This window comes from Aphis gossypii, chromosome 2 (assembly GCF_020184175.1).
Source record: "Aphis gossypii isolate Hap1 chromosome 2, ASM2018417v2, whole genome shotgun sequence".
Classification (NCBI taxonomy): domain Eukaryota; kingdom Metazoa; phylum Arthropoda; class Insecta; order Hemiptera; family Aphididae; genus Aphis; species Aphis gossypii.
The window spans coordinates 68,396,651-68,415,274 of record NC_065531.1 but is presented as its reverse complement, the minus strand read 5'-3'; the positions used below and the strand labels follow the sequence as shown (position 1 = coordinate 68,415,274).

Sequence of the window (18,624 nt, the reverse complement as noted above, 5' to 3'; positions counted from 1 at the left end):
CTCAAATTCCTATAATCATAAAATATGACGTACCTATAATAACTTTTTTTTTCACATATTATAATTAAAAATATTTATACATTATTTTGTTTGGTGTGAGTGTGAAAATTGTTTCAAACTACGAAAAAGTAAGTACAGATTGTTTAATGATATAATTTGGAGGAATATCGCTTATACTTTTTACTTAATTACTGTTAATTTTAAGTCATCTACTGTGGGGAAAAAAAGTATGTCAGTATGCAAGCTGTCTTTAATGATAATGAGTCAAAAATAGAAATATTTATTAAAACTAAATATCAGTTAAACATAAAAATCACTTTTAACAGTACCTACAATAAATCTCTACTTCGTGTACCTCCTCCCCGCTACGTGCGAACGCCCATGATACTTGAATATAATAGGTAAATGAAAGTCATAATTATTTTATAAAAGATGAATTTATTGACAATAATTTTTGTTATTAAACATTTCTTAGTAGTGATATTGTGTATCATCGATTATATTTTTACTATTTTAGATCATAAAACTATTATACGGTCTTGTTCTAAGATTAATACGGTTTTACCCCACCTATGGGGGAAAATCGTATTTTTAAGTACTTTCAAATTTTGAATTTTTTTCATGTTGATGTTAATTTTTTTTTTTAAATTCTTAAATATTATTGAAGCTAACAATATTTGTAATTTATTTATGCAATCTAATTTCAAATTCTTAAAATTTTATAAGTACAGTACTTAGAAGTTAGCTGTACGGTTCTGCCCCGCCTTCTCTTAATAATGTTTGTCTCAGTGCTTATTGAACAGACCTCGTATTGGATATAATATATTATTATGTCAAAAATTAACATCAAATTTTAACAGGATATTGTTGCCATCAACGATAAACATGAATATTATTTTGTCTAGAATTTCTGAACTATGATGACGAAATAAAATAATAAAGGGATTAATAAACTCTTTAACAAGTTGTGATGTCTAAAAAATTTCAGTTTGCTTAATGCTTTTTCAGAAAATCGAAAAAACTACTCTACTTTTGATTATATTATTTGCCGAGAAAATACGAATATACAATACGTCTTATTATTTTTTTACTTTCATGCGCGTATACATGCATTTTTCTCCCAGCCGTGTCTTAGTATTTTTATCTTAAATATTTTTCAGCACACGCGGTCTTGATTTATATAATAATTTATCGTATTATTCTTTAGTCTTTCGGTCGCTTAAACAATACAATTTATTTGCGCACAAAAGGTTGATACAATGTTTAATCTTCTTGCTTTCTATAGTCATTGTTTTGCCATATTCTCGTTGTTGTTATTATTATTATTAGTGTTTTTTTTCTCGTAATAAACGATCAACAGTTAACCTTTTGACTTTATATAGAATGAGATGTGTAAGGTCTTTATTGCACTTGACACTAGCTGACAGTTTTGTTTATATCATTCTTTAACGACGTGATTTTTTGCACCATCGAAACTTTTTACGCCTAACTGTTGTTAATTAAACGGACACATTTGTACGCGTACCGTGAACTGAAACCGCATACGCCGCCGCCAGTCGTCCCGCGTCCTCTTTGCAGCAGTGTGCCATTCGTATTCATTTTCAGTAGCACGTATTTTACAAATTATAATTTGTTTAAAAAACTGCCAGCAAGAATAGACGCAAAAGTAAAGAGAGGGTGAGAAAGAGAGAGAGAGAGAGAGAGAGAATGGGAAAAAAGGGTATAGCAGCTGAAAACGTTCGTGTTGCCCCACTTGTCAACCTTTTTCAATGTTATGAATTGAGATAGATATTTACAATTGCTTTTTTGTTTTGTTTTATTTTTATTATTTTTTTCCCCACAAAAGAAAAATAAAAGTCAAAAAGGTTTCGAATATAAATCCTACAATATAGTAGCACGTGTAATCATAATTATAATATTATATAATCGTATTACATTATTGTTGTTCTTTGTACAAATTATAAACGAATATGCGTTGACTTATTATTTGATACCATTTACCTACCAGCTACCTAATGTTTAGTATATTTTTTGGTTTAATAAGCAAAAGAGTTTAATTAAAAAAAATTATTTATCATTAAATAACAACTTTATTACATAGTTGTTTTGTGAACTATTATAATATTAAGTATCTATGTGTAAAAGTACCTGCCTAGTTTGTACTTTAAAATTTATAATGAATAAATCATATTATGTTAGGTCGTTAGGACTTAGGAGTATATTTTATTCGTAAGTACCGAAATAATATATGTTTATCTTCTCGAGTTTTAGAATAATTTAATACATTTTTATGAACACATAAATAAATTGAAAATTTCCTGATGAATAAAATTTTTTATGTAATAACTTCACATTAAGTTGCAGAGAGCCTATTCACATGCCATTTATTTGGATTTCTTTAAATCTCATATAAAATAGAAAAAATTTATGAAAGTAATAATATTGTTTATAAAAATAATATGCATTTTCATAAATTTATTTATGTTTCAGACACAAAATTTATATTTATTCGCTTTTGTATTACAAATAGAATTATTTAATTAAATCAAATCACCAATTGGCAACTGTAGATATTTTAGATTTGTTTTTGGATTGTTCTATGTCTGTAGGAATGTTTAAAATAAACGAAATGATCTAAAAACATAATATAATAAATTAGGCATTATTTTACTGACAGTTTTTAATTTAATGAATACCACGATTGTGTGTATTTTTTGAATTTAGGTTATCTTGCTAAAAACATTTTGAATACATAATTTTTATTACATATTATACGTTATACTGTATTATTTATCTAGCTAGATGAAATATAATCGATTTTTTGTGTATATTATCTTCTAGACATAGGTAATTTTATAATAATTATTATCAAACGAGTTTATGTAAGTAGCTACTAGTTTATAAGACAATTTTATTGCCTTTTATTTTACAACTATTCTATTTTGTACATTTAGTTATTAATTGCGGTTGTATAATATAATAAATGATGCAAATTATGTAGTTGCTGAATGATTAAAATAATTCGTATATTGTGGGACACAACGGTATTAATAAAATAATAATTTATACTAGTAATTTTCATATTAAATACCCAATGCTTAGCAGTCTTGTCTTGGGAACAAGACGCATAGTACCTTATCAACCTAGAATACCAGTGATAGTTAATGATTTCCCTATGGACACCCTAAGGGGCGAACGCAGTACTAGAATTTCGGAAACTGCCTAAGGTGTGTGTGACCTCGTTTTGATCCCAAGGAGACCGTCAGGTAATAATGTATTGTGTACATGGATATTAAAAAAAAAAAAAAAAATTAATAATAATAAAGTAAAAATACACTTCTTTTGAAATTGATCAACATATTGATTTATTGAAAAAGCAATATAATAAATAGGTACCTACTAAACTAAAGTCTATCAAGTGTAAATAACATTCATATTATGTTTGTTTATTTTTATAGTTAAGAAATTATTTGTATTATTGATTCAAATTATTAGACCAAGGTTGTATTTAGTTACAACTTAAAACTTGTGTTTTTATTTGCACCTTATTTGGTTTATTTTTTATTTTAATCTTAAATTATTTCAATAAAACAGAAAATATAGAATATTATTTAAATTATACATAGTGTAATATCACATAGCTATATTTAAAAATATTATATTTGATTTTGTTCTGACTAAATATTAGAAATCTCAGAAAAATGTAAACATTCAAAATAAAGTTTTGAACAATCAAATTCTTAATTATTATTTATATGTAAATATTTTAAGTATTTAAATATGATATTAAATTGATTTAATTAACTTTTAACAATCACTTGAAAAAAACAACTAAATATTTATAATTGTGACAAAATTGTTATGATAAAGTTAAAATGCTTGTTAAAAAAAAAAGATAAAACATTACCCTTAATGGATTCCTATTGAAAACATAAATATATAGGTATGTATAACAAAATAATTAAGGTTACGTAATACTTAAGTATAAATTCAACCTAAATTGAATTCTTAAAGTACTGAATTTTTTTGTGCCATACAAAATATAGTAATTAGCAATTATTATTACAACTCTCACTAATAGAATGTTGGGTGCATGATGAACTATTTTAGAAAGACGTAGTACGTACCGTAGCTTTACCTATTAAAAAAACTATTAAGTAGTATGAAGTACATTAAAAATAGTATTCTATATAATAATTTAAGAACAAAAGGTTTCTTACCTCGCCTCAATAATTCGAGTGTTTTAATACGATTTTCCTTCTGAGAAGATCTGACAATATGGATTGAGCATGATTCAGAATTCCACGATTTTATTGTTTGAAAAAAGTTTAAAAGAAATGCTGACAAAGTAACGACTTCCGGATCCGATCGATACAGACGACAATGAAAGGCTGACATAATATTATCATGTGTGGTGGCATAGTTATACTGTATGCAATAGAGTGCGACTGATCGTTTGCTGATAGAGTAAAGAAATAGCATTAGGTTAGAAATAGAAAACAACGTTCTGATTGGTTACCTTTGAAATATCCTTACAACCTTTGTGACAACACCTGAAACAATAATATGTCACGCCTCCAATGTAATAATACCAAATTGTAACAATATATCGTATGCGTTGAATAAAACCAGTACAAAGAAAATATTTATTTGCTGTTTCCGATAGTTGTTATTTAATGTATATATATTTTTTTCAAAATTTTTTTAAGGTTTTAGGTTTCTACAATTCATACAAAATACACCTTATTATAGTTAATGCCATGTATACTAGATACATATTATAATATGTTATTTTATGTCGCTATGTCCATCAATTCATCGGATGAAGTTACTATTTACGTACTTTGGTCACTAAAATAATTAATGTTAGTTAGAAATAATTTCTGTAACTAACAAAAATGTACGAGTTTAATAATACAATATTATTATATTATACTATAAAAATCCGATATTTAAAATTTAATGCTATACCTACTAATAATTAATATATTGCATTTTGTTTGAGATTAATTTGATTAAGACATCAGACGTTATATTTTATAACGTATAAAATTTTATAATAAAGTACCACGATGAGTTGTATATTTAATGTGTTTCATAAATCAAGCGTCTTATAGTTTCTATATCTCAGTAATTTAAAAAGTTTAAATTCTTTGAATTTTTTACTTATAGTTTAGAAATTTAGATTTTTATAGTTGAGTGCAATGTGCATAATTTGTTCAAGGGCAACAAGTTTCAACAAAAAGTTGGGTTTTTTAACTTTATAACTACGTAGCATACAAATTTGTGTTTAAATATAAACAATATGATATATTATGACTTCAAATCGGTTATGTCCGATTTTGTTGTTAATCGGTTTTATTGGAATATTTACCGGAATAAAAACTAAAACCTATCCATAATTAGTTATTTTATAGAATGAATGAAAATGTAACAATTAGGTAGCTAGGTACCAGAATTATTTTTCGTTCTCGAACGAAAATAAATAAGTTTTCAATAGCTACCAATTAATAATTAATATTGTAAGTGATCAAGCGATGGTATTATTTTTGGGGAATTTAACACGAGCAATTATTTTATTAATTTAAATTGTATTATTAGTAAACTTAAATTAATATAAAATCATTAAATTCTAGTTTAAATAATAAGATCATAAACTAATAAACAATATTCACACTGATAGATTTGCCAACGATAATAAAAAAAAAATGTGACATAACAAACAATAAATATATTGCGTGAAAATAATGTGACTGATTCTTTCATCTGAAAATGATAAAATAAGTATATCAGTAAAACTGTTTAAAACTGAAAATTTGTGATTGTTTTAAAATTGGCGTTCTTTATGGGACTGCACTTTGTAAGAGACTTTGTAGCAGTAATTTTTAAGTTGGAACAGTTTTTTTTTTATTGATCAATGAAATATCTGTTTATAGGTACTAATGTACTTGATAATATGGATAACTATACGTGAACTAGCCGCAGTAATATTTTGTTATTAAATTTTAGTATTATTGTAGTTTTTATAAAAGATATATTATTTTATTGGTTCCTATAGCTATTATTGTGAACTTTTATTAAGTGCTCGTATACACAGGTAGCGACTGGCTAGTAGTGAACCGATAATTTTGTTTGTTTTTATAATTGGTTATGCCAAACAGACAACTTATAATTTTTTTATTATATAATTTTAGTTGTTGAGCTAAAAGGGTCATAATTTATTATTATTTTATTGTGCATTTTTCAACAAAACATTTTTCACATTTTTGATTATCATTCGAGTTATAATTTATTATTTGAGTTACCTTTTTATCATTAGCTTTAAATCTATACACACACACACCATCCGCACACAAGCATTCATAGAATTTGCTTGGTGAACTTGTTCACTTCTTGTTGAGTGCTAACATATTATATACACATAAAATGCATAGGTCGGTTGGTGAGTAGGGGATGACGTGAAGTATTCCGGTGACCGGGCTCACAGCCAATTATTGTTCGTTCCCGGCCCGTAAAATGTGAACAAAAGATCTTAAATTCCAATGGCCTATGATGCCGCTGGTTACAATAATAATAAAAAAAATATTAAATAAAAAAACATCATCGATCAATATAGTTATTGGTTTTATTGATAGAAAATGGCGTATAACATAATATGTAGTATATTATACGGAATTGTCTGAGTTAATAAAAATTACTTGATTACTTCATAATTTTAGTAAAACATAATTAAACAAATAAAGAAATATGAATTAACATTATTTTTTTTATAATTTTATAAATTAATTATAAAGGCAATTCATTAAACGTAATCATCAAAAAAGTTGGTTAAAACATTAGGATAGTTTCTAAAAAGTGTTTGACTTATGGTAAGATTTTAAATCAATTGATACATACATATTACATATATTATGCAGTATTGTGTATATTTATGTGTAATATACTTGTATTTTGTATGTATCTAATGATACAAGGAAAAATATATTGACAAATGAAGTGGATGAGGTTTTTATAATAATTTGAAATAATATACGAACAAGAATATATAGAAATAATTTAATATATATTTAAAATTATTCCGTTAAGCGTAGAATGCAGGTAAAATAATATGAATTTTTAATGATACATTTTTGGATATTTTAGTTACAAGATGAATTATTTTTTGAGCTCTTCGTAAAAAAAAAAACAAAACAAAAAATATAAGTGTCGTAGAATTTTTCATTTGTCACTATCCAGTTACTGATACCTACCCCAAATTGAATTTTAAACAATTGTGCTTAAGCCTGAATTACATTCACGTTTCTTGTTTCGGTAATATTTTATACGTATTTAAAACTGTAGGTAGAGTATTTTAAAAATGTTTTTGAAACCGTATACGTTTATGAAACGATGAACCATTACAGACAGTAAAATCACTGTTATAGTTTATATTAAATGTTATTTTACTGATTTAGTTAAAGTTATCATGGCGTTTCCACTTTTGTAAGGGGATTCTCTTTTCAGTTTTCAGTCTTAAACGACGACGATCATAAAGGTCAAATAAAAACATCAACGTGGCAGAATATATGAGTTAAGGAAATATTACAGGGTATTGCTATGATAATATTACTATATAATAAGTATAATATATATATGTATGGGTGTGTGTGTGTGTGTGTGTGTGTGTGTGTGTATACACTTATACCTAATTTATATATATTGCAGTGTTATATAGTTTTGTACATATTTTTAAGAAGTCATAAACATAACCGGTGCATTAAAATGTAAAACATATTACTTCAAAAGTTTAACAATAAATATCAACTTATGATTTTAAGTAAAAGTATTATATACCATAATTTAAACATAATGGTAGTCATCAATAGTACATAGGCTTAAAAGGGTTAATGTTATCTTAATAGCATTATAAGTTATGTTATATAATATAATATTATTGTCCATTCCTATATGGTTTCCATTTTCTTTCCGGTTGGTGAGATATTGTTCTACTATTAACTTTAAAAACTACGTAGGGAGATTTCATTCGGATAAACTACTATATTATATGTATATAGGTACTCGTACTCGTATATGTATTATAGTTCATAAAAATCGATCTATATTTATTAAACCGTTGTACGTACGTTTGTTTTTATTGAAGAGTATATTGTAATATTATATTTATAAAAAATGGTAGGTACAATATTTGTTCTCTTTAAAAATAATTAACTATTATCTATATTATAACAAGCAAATCGTATAGATACTATAGATAAAACAAAAGTGATTACAGTTATTTCCAAAATCTATAATTTAGATACTTAAATACTCTTAACTAGACACTAAATATAGTGATCAGTAATGAACAAATTCAAACTCTACATAATATACGATTCAGCTGTTTTTTTTTTACATTTTCATCGTTAATCTATTATTAGATTCTTGATCACTTCAAACATTTTTAGAAGTGTTTTTACAAGACTGACACTAAAGTTTGTGTTAAACACGTGTTTGTTATGTATTATTGCTTACATGATGTTTCTTAAGTGCTCTTTACTATGCTATACACGTATTTTATTTTAGTAAACTATAATATAATATGATACCGTCGACCGTTCACTATAATATTTTTCACACTTGAACTGATTGTCATATCTGATTATTAATGCTCTTAATAATAGAGCTGCATTAAAGATTTTAAACATTTTTTTATCGAAATTGCGGAAAAACTTTCCCTCACTTCCTTTTGTGGAGTATCGTTTACTCTCCCCCTCAACTCTCAACGATGGCGATGATGTTAATTGTTGTTAACGATTGCCCAGAGACCGGAACCCATATAATACATATATTACTTTACTCTCTAGTGCTCGACTCGTGTTTTATTTGAATTACGCCGTCGAGTGTCGGGAAAAAAGTAAAAACGGGAAAAAATCACCGCTTAGGTATTCTTTTGCGCATATCGTTATTATTCGCTATATACAATTTCAACCATACCAGTAGCGGTGGAATATCGAAACGGTCTATAAATAAATCTTGACTCAGCAATAGGAATAGCGTCATAAATCAAGTGTCCATCGAGTAAGTAGTACGCGGCCAGCTCCGGTTGCGGTGGCGGTGCATCTGACGTATGGCGGGGGTGAACTAGTCATCGTGACGAGCTAAGGGTGCGGGTCACGGAGGGTGATGCGAAAGTGGCTGAAAAATAGGGGTCGCGGGTGGGTATATTCTATGTCAAATGTTCTTTTATTACCGCCATGAGTGTGCGCAGTTTACAAGGATGCTCTACATGTATATGTATATTGTATAATGTATATATACCATGTACATGGTAGTATTTTTTCTTTTCACCTCAACCCGTTGTCGAGACCGGGGCTGACAGTAGGACGCGTCAGCTGTTTTATCTACAGATGCACGTTCCCTTCTCACACAATTTCGCGCTGCCGATGCATTTTTACGCGAAGCTTACGCGCTGCTATTGTTAAAAAAAAATAAAAATTCTATCGGCGTGGACCGTTTGTTTTTTGCGCGTGCCGCGGCGTCACTTGCTTGAAATCTAATATTATTACTCTCGTGTACAACATAATATAATAATACTATTATACAATGTATACTTATTATATGTACACCTATCGCGTACGTGTACATTGTACTTAAACACAATACATATTGGACACTCCACGGGTACGCTCGCGTTCACACTTTTTTGTTTCATGTTACCCGCCACTATCATCTACCGCACTCATTTTCTCGATCCAATATTATGTGTATGCACTTTTTATTCATAACACTAGACGTGCGATAGTGTTAAAAGTTTGTAATATTGTATATACATCATCATGTAAAAATTATCTGACTGGCAAAATATAAATAGGTAAATATAATTGTTTTTTTTTTTTTTTAGAATTTTTAAATTACAAAAATGTCACTTTTGACTTAAAGAATTTTATTTGAGAACGCGAAGTCTGTTAATGCGCTGAAGCTTTATCGAACCGATTTTAAATTGAATATCCCAAAATAATATTTCCGTAGTGATTGTAGGCTAATGATTCTACATTATAAGTATAAAAGAGATGATTAATTTTTTTATTTTTTTTTATTTTGAAATTTGTTATTACCTTTATTTAAGGAACATTACATAGTGGGCACTCTGTGAGTTCCCACGCGCTTACATGGTGATTTTGTTGTATACTACTACTAATTTTCTCAATCTAATATTTTTTTCTCTACTTACTTTTTATACATATAACACTAGGCGTGTGTAAGTGGTAGTGAGTTTGAAGCACCCACTGAACTACTCATTCTTACGATTTTCTATTGTGCAGGTGTTGTTTTTGAAAGGTTTCAATATTTGTTTTCTAAACATCAACTTACACTGAGTATCAGATTTAAGCTTTTTAGGAGGGAAACTTCTAATGTTAATCATATTGTAAAAGAAAATTGATATTTTTAATTCGTTATAATATAATACATTAATACAATTTTTTTCGGAGTTTGATAACAGTAATGAAAATGATAAATTTAAAAAAGAAATAATTTTAACTAGATACTTCATCTTGTTAATGTGTTCCTTTGCATATATGGAATTATTATTTTATTAATTTTTATTTTAAACTAAATTAAATATAATATTTAACATACACAATATAACAAAAGTTACACGACACACTTTTGTGCGGTGGCACAGTAGTTGAGAACCCTGACTTAGAGAATAGGAAGGTAAGACGATCACAAGTTGGCAGGTGATTCTTATAGCTCAAAGGGTGTAAGTGATACCACACTACTTTATGATGGTGTAGTGTATAAACAATGAAACAAGTACACTCTCGTAATTTCGTTCTTATGAAAACGTATAGATATTAAACTTAATGTATTTTTATAATTGAAGACATATAACTTATTATAATTTTAGTGTAACAAATAAAATTATACGATCAGCTATTTGACCGGTATATTTTTATATAGATCGATAATGTATAGGTACCAATATTAAAATTAAAATGTTTAATGCAATTTTTTCCTGTATATTTAATTTATTTTTGAATGTTTAGATTGTATAAGCGAGTGCTTATATTATCATGTATATAACTAGAACGTTTGTAATTGAATACTGTAAAAAAAATTGTATGTTACTTGCAAACTGCAAAAATAAATAAATTAAATAAATAAATATACATAATTTTTTTTATTTTTACTATTTTTTAATTTCAAATTTTAAATTTTAACTTTTTAAAGCGTTAAAGCGTTGTGTTTATTTCACTTTAAGTAGTTTCTTCTTTATAGCGTAGTACGTTTATTTGTGTAAGATTCTTCAAACCTCACTTTAAATAAAATTTAACGTTGAACGTCATTATTTTTAAATTGATGAAATAAGTAAAACTTTCAGTCTATAGTTTTTTCAATATTTTTTCCGCCCAAATCCACAAAATCGTTATAATTATCATAAATTAACATTTTTGTTAATGTTATTATTAGGTATACAAGAGATATTTAATTTTTAATTTTTGTTTGTTTTAGATAGGTCGATAACAAAATAATGAATAATAGTGTAATGATATAGTGTTATACTAATTAATATAGAAAAATTATAAGTGTGAATGTGTGATAACATAGATTTGCAGTAGATATTACACTGAAAAACTGCTCATCTTTGTTAAAGACCGAAGCGCATTTTTTACAGACAATATCGCTATAAGTCAATTAACTAATGGCGTCCGTGAAAAATCAACACCTCCAACATAATTAATACACTTGCGGTAGATTTCGGGACATTTAACAGACGTCACACGTTCACTAAAGTATCACACAAAACAGAATAACCAACGTGCAAGTATATTTATGAATTGTAGATAATAGACTGACATTTTAATGCATATTATTTAATATTTATATTATAAAAGTATATTTTATTATTATTATATAATATTTTAATAATAATTTAATATTGTTAGACTATGTTTAAATTAATAATATATTCTACAAGGTTTTACGTGTGAAAATCATTGAAAACTGGGTGTACTCGTATTCATATACAAATTGTTATTATGCATTTGGTTATGAAATTGAAATTAGATAGTTATCTTAAATATAAATTAAAAAAAGAGAATTGAGAAATTATTATATGACTGTTAATTATGCCAATAAATCTTTTGTCAAGTTTTGGTGGATTATTTAAGACTAACCTTCTTCAATATTTTATGACCTTTGAATTAAAAATGAAAATACGGAAATCTCAAATTATTGTTTTTTTGTTTTTTAGTATTGTACATTGCCGTTTCATTTTATTTTTTTATTTAATTAGTTGTATTTAGTAGTAATTATAACTTCTTATTTCCATCTCAAGTTGCATAAGCTTACATATCATAGGTTAATCAATTAACCTCTTGAATTTGAAATGATTGAAATGAATTTGAATCTGTAGCTAATTATAAATTTAATCTGTAATTTATGTCTGTTAAAAAAAAAAGAATTAAAATAAATATCCACCAATAATGACATTTTTCGACGAGAGGTTTTGTCGAATACATATACACAGAATAATTGTAAATAAGATTCATTGATTTAAGGATTCCCATATACAATAATTTATTCAATGTTTTTAATTTATGATTGTGATAACTAATACTGTTTGCTAATTTTTGTGGTGATTTATAGACTGAGCTTGTTTGAAATATATCTTGGTTCTGTATAACTGTGGTTTAAAAATCGATGGTATTGATTTGTAAATGGCTAATTACTACTTAATATGATTTTAAAATTAAATTTTTTTCACGTACAATAAACTTAATGATTTTATAGTATTGGTTTTTATTATATTTCTTTTGTTTTTACTCTACTTGGATAAATCTTACTACTCAACACTCTTTTTTATTTTCCTTTTGTTTTATTTAATTATAAGCCTATGTTCGTTTTGTCTTTGTTCTTTGAAATTCTCACTATTCAGTATTCATAATTAACGTACAGTTTGAGCAATTTGCAATTATCACGGTATCTTATTAGTTCAAACAACAAGTTTTCTGGAGAAAATAAAATAAATATTAGAATATCATAATATTTAACCTAAGTAGAATATTATATTACTGTCAATCAAGTTCGATAAAACAGTGTACATGTTATATAATAATATTTCGTTATTAATTCCTAATTGTATATTTTTTTAAGATTAAAATATATTAAAATAAGTCTTAAGTAATTGGTTTAATGAGTTTCATAGCTTGCCTATTAATTATTTTAAACTTTAAACTACTTATGATGCTTAATAGTTTTCTTTAATTTAAAACTTAAAAATTGAATTAGAGATGACGCGAACCAAGGTTTTTGACTATATAGAATAATATCAATTAACAACACTGCAGAGTTAACTAAAACTATCAAGTATTATTAGTAAGTTAGCAACCAACATAAATTCGTTCAGATCGGTCTTATCATTTGTGAGCAACGGTTAAGTTATGTCATTAGTGAGTTATGGTGTGAGGATTTTATTTGTAATGATTAGGACAACTAGGTTTTTTTGGGATTTTTATATTATTCGATGTTAAAAAATTATTTTTATGATACTTTTTATGTTATATAATAAACCCGTCTATGATTAGATAAAGAAGAACAAAATATTTTTAATTTTAACACTTTAGTAAGCGTTAAAGCTATCTCATATCTTAAGCTATGTGCTGAGCTACGAATGTATTGGTTTTACTGCCATGTTTTAAAGTGATTTAATTTTCTTCTTTGAGGTTGATTTATATAGTAGAAAATTATACATAGTTACGTAGTGCTTTATGGAGTCTAGACTACTTGAAACCAAAAATTACAAGTATTTTTTAATATTATCAAGAAAATAAAAACGAAAAACTCTCTGAAATGATCTCTGATTTATTATCTGTTTACAATTTTTATTTTTACCTATTATAATTTAAAAATAAATAATCAGGTGTAAAAAAATAAGATTTTCAACAAAAATCTATCTATGTTATTATTTTCATGATATAATTTTATTGTTTTAATTTTTTTATTGTTAATATAATTAAATAATTTATATCTATATTATCAAAATATATTGATCGATAAATTAAGTTATGTAGGTAATGACTTACAAATTTGTGTTTAGCTAAAATTAATGGTTATAGTGCATGCGGCTGTCTAATTTAAAGGTGATTAGAGTTGACTGACTAATTTGAATAGTGTATACATGCATACATTTTAAGCGGAGTGCCACATTGTGGTTGATATTTGATAATAGCACAGAATAAAAAAAATATATTTGAAAATAGTATAACAATTGTATAACTCTGACAATAAGTTATTATAATAATATTTTGATTGAAGTTTTAAGAACTCGATGTTATAAATATTTATAGAACATAAAAACCTTTTTGGTACCAAGTGAATTGAGATTAAAAATTGTACTTGTGTAACAAAATGTAAATTATTTTTTTATTTGTTTTACCTATATGCCAATTACATTGAAAAACATTTTATTATGAAACATCTAAGTTAAAGGAAAACAAACATTTGAAAAATATTTTTATTTATTTTGAAAGTTGGGTATTGGAAATTTAGACCTACTAATCTATTCACATTATATTTATATTGAATCATGGGGAAAACGTTACGTGATGTCATTGCAGGGTTAGACACCATGTGGTTACAATATATACATATACATATTTTTTAAAGTTATCCACTTTACACAAGTTCTTATTTTAATTTTCTTTAATCTTTTTTTTCATTATTATTTTGTTTGAAACACTACCAGTACATTTTTGTGCTGAAGACAATATTGGAACCAAAGTTTTACAGAATTTCGATAAAACCGGACTAAAACATAAATCAATTAATATGTTTGAAAGAAGAAATTTCATTGAACAACCACGTAGGTATACAAATATAAGTATTGCCTTTATACCTATAACCAATCTTTCCCTTATTACAAATTGTGTATAATATTAACGGATATTTACTACTGTTGTGAGTACTAATAAGGCACGTAATAGAGTTTTTTCTAAAGATTTTTTTGAGAAGTTTGTCTACAATAAATAATCATTAAATAATAATTTTTAGGAAAAGAAAACTGTGTTATGTGTTCCTCTAATGTTATTACAAAAATAGTTCATCGAATATATATCTAATATATTTTGTGTGGGATGTCGTGTCTGAATGATGCTGTAAAAGTTCTGATGTACGTGATTCGACTAATTTGTGAAAGAATAATGTTTACCATTTTCGGAATCCAGAAAAATACTAGTAGCATTATTTAAGAATTTTGCGGTATAAGAAAATTAACTGGATTTTTCAAATTGTCGGGGGAAAAATGTAAAAATATATTTTCTTAGAATTTAAGATAATAGTGAATGGTTTATATACTATACCAATTTTAACCAAATTTAACATTAAGTATTTTTTTGACATTGACTTTTTTTATTATCTGTTGATGATATATTCTACAAGTTTTAAATATGATGAGTGAAAATTGGGTTTTTTGTTATCAGTGAGTCGGTAAAAAAACAAGTTTAATCCAGTTTACGAAAGAAAAAACTTGTTTTGCACGTACATTTTTGACCATCGATGAAGATTCCTAGGCTCCTTTTATCTCACTCAGACACGCATAATGATAATAAACCTACTACTGCATTGCCATTTTGTCAATCATTGTCGAACGTGACTGTTACGTGGTGGACGACGAACAGCGTAGAGGTCGTGCGGTTTAAGCAGACGGTACGGACAAACTCAGACAAGTTTTGGCCGAGTTGCAGCGGTTCAATGCTATACACGTTTCATTGGATAGAATAGGTCGTAGGTTAACTCTTACATAATCTATAGCTATATTATGAAATAAAATCCATTGATGTAATTACATTTTATTTGATAGTCTGCGTCGCCTAGACGTGACGTGCAACTTCTGATTGGTTGGTAAAATGTATATAGTATTTAAATGTATTTAATAATGTATAGTTATGATGACTGTGTGGTTATTTTCAATCAAGATATGGCCATGTTCCAATACAATCAAAGGATGAACTCCGAGGCACAACAGCAAGGCACTGGGCGTGGTCTAGCGCGCAACAACAACTATGACACTGAGCGTCTGAGCGTATAACAATCAATTACGGACGGCGCTGCGTTAGCGACGTAATAGACGGCCTCATTCGTACAAATAATATGGGTGTGGATCGCTGAATCAAAAACTCAATACACACGACTTTTTACAGGGACCAAAATCTCGCCGGAAAAACACCATAGATATGTAATACTGGTATAGGTATTGTAGACTAAGTAAAATACGTGATCCTATACAGTCCGAAGATACTATATGCGTTACCGGTACCATAATAGTTAAATTCGATAATGACATGTGGTAATCTTAAAAGTTAACTTTAGCAAGTGATTACACCACGATTTAAAAATAAAACCAAATATTACTAAATATTTATAAAATTGTACTAGTACAGTAGTACACTAACATATGCCAAAAGTACACTGTAAACTGTATACACAAGCTAAAAGTATACTGTACACTTGAAATATAGGTACACTGTAAACATACTTCAAATTCACTGTAAACGTAACACCGGTACACTTTACGCACTGTTGACTGTTGTTCTGACAATTAAAATTGGCGCAGTCTTGTTTCTTACGTCCGTGGCAGAGCTCAAGAAAATTCAACGTCATACCGGCAGAACTCTGTAGCGCTAGTGAAAAGCTCAATGCCGCATCACGACGCATGGAGACGTTTAGCGGTGCTGGGGAAGGTCCAATGCCCGCGGCCTGGCGCCTGGCGTCGATCGTTGGCGCCGGCGACGGTTGTATTACTTCACGGTTTATCCCTTTTGATTTTGTTTCCTTGATTGGTTAAGATTTATAACCACTTAATTTGCATTGGTAATCCAATAAAAAATATGTCATTTTAGTTTATTACGAGATTTGACATTGTTACTTGACATTACAGACGATACTACGATATAATAATAATTTATTGTTATTACCAAATATGCACATGATGGTCACCAATAATTGATGAACTGGATAAGTTTGTACATGTTGTACCTTATTGTAACTGGTGTATGGCATCGGAAGGACCCGATATCCACACAATAATACATAGTTATGGTCTGCACAGTCGGCGGGATAGGTTTGTACGCCTCCCGACGTCAAACGTACCAGTGTAGCGTTTATTCGCGACGATCGGTGTGCATGACCTACTGCGTTCAAAAAGTTTATGCATTATGTAGGAACTATTGACCGATGCCCACGATAACATGCAATACATAATTATGATAGTATATTACTAAAAATGCAGTAGAATTGGTCATTTTATACATAACTGATATACTTCGAGTGGCGAGAATTCTGTACTTGCATTATATTACAGTATAAAAATAACAAGTGTTCACTAAACGCGAGGAGAGTATAAAGTATATATGGGTCAAGTTTTTACTAAACCTTAAGAATGTGTACAGAGTATTTTTAGCATGTGTACAGACGTACAGTACTAAGTAATATCATTCTAGTATACTATACACCGTACATTAAACACGCTTTGTTATAGGCGCAATGTACACTGAACTGATAGAACGTTTAAATCGATTATATAAAAATAAAGTTATAAAGTATTAAAGCTGGAAGTGCATGTTATTTTGTTATGGCAGATTTTTTTAAGTCAAGATTTATTATTGTCAAATAAAATCTATATATCAAGTATCTAAAACCAGTTGTATCGCACGCGTGTCACGTATAATAGTACCTTGGCTAAAACTACAGGATAAAAGAAAATATTAAATATTTTTGAGAGAAAAATGCCAAGGAAAATTTATGGACCTGTATGTAACTCTAATATGTAAGTTAGGGAGCGAAGGACAAACGAACAGTTGAAACAGTTCTAAATAAAAGAAAGTATAGTTCAATTTATTAGAAATTCAAGATTGAAGTAGACAGGCCCACGCCTGGAGAGCCATAGCCCAAAAGTAGTATAGCTATGATAGTAGTTGTACATAATATTAATATGAAAAAGCTACGTGATCGACCGAAGCAACAGTGGTTGGATGTGGTAAAAAGAGATATAATAAACCTGAGACTAGAATGTATTGTTATCTAAATCATCTAGATAACAGAAAATAGTGGAATAAATAGTATTGTTAAAAAGAGCCTAGATGGTCTGTAAAAACTAGAAAAAATCAAAGTCATAATTTATAATATATTCAATAAACTTAACTGTTCATCAATATCTTTAAAACAAGATTCACTTTTGTTTAAAAACATTAAAAAGTCGGATATATTTTTGTTTAAAGTTTGATCGGCAAGTTTTATCTTTTCATTTGAATATTTTATGTGTTTTATTGTCAACTTTGTACCTGCTTTTAGTCCTTTTTGCTTTCTATTTTATACAGCTTTTCTAAGTAATCCCACCTAATTAATTCTTCTTTAGGTTAACAATTTCTTTTGTTATATGCGCTGATTTATTATTATTATTATTTTTTTTTTTGTGAACAGTATCACTTTAAGCATTTCTAACAAGTTTGCTCATATGAGAGCGTCAAAAAAATACATATATATACACCTATTGGTTCTTATTATATTTTATGTAAATGGGTTCAAATTCGTGGCGAATTATTTCAATCTACACCCTAAGTAGAAACCGTTGAAGTATCAATTGAG

The 18,624-nt window shown here is 27.7% G+C and overlaps 1 long non-coding RNA gene across 1 annotated transcript in view; it reads left to right on the top strand.

Annotated features, from left to right (window-relative positions):
* Positions 1–24: 24 nt before the first annotated feature.
* Positions 25–18,624, top strand: part of LOC126550060 (uncharacterized) — a 39,129-nt gene continuing 20,529 nt past the window's right edge. Inside the window, exon 1 of the long non-coding RNA XR_007604079.1 lies at positions 25–128. This is a non-coding gene — a long non-coding RNA (uncharacterized LOC126550060). The remainder of the gene's footprint in view (positions 129–18,624) is intronic.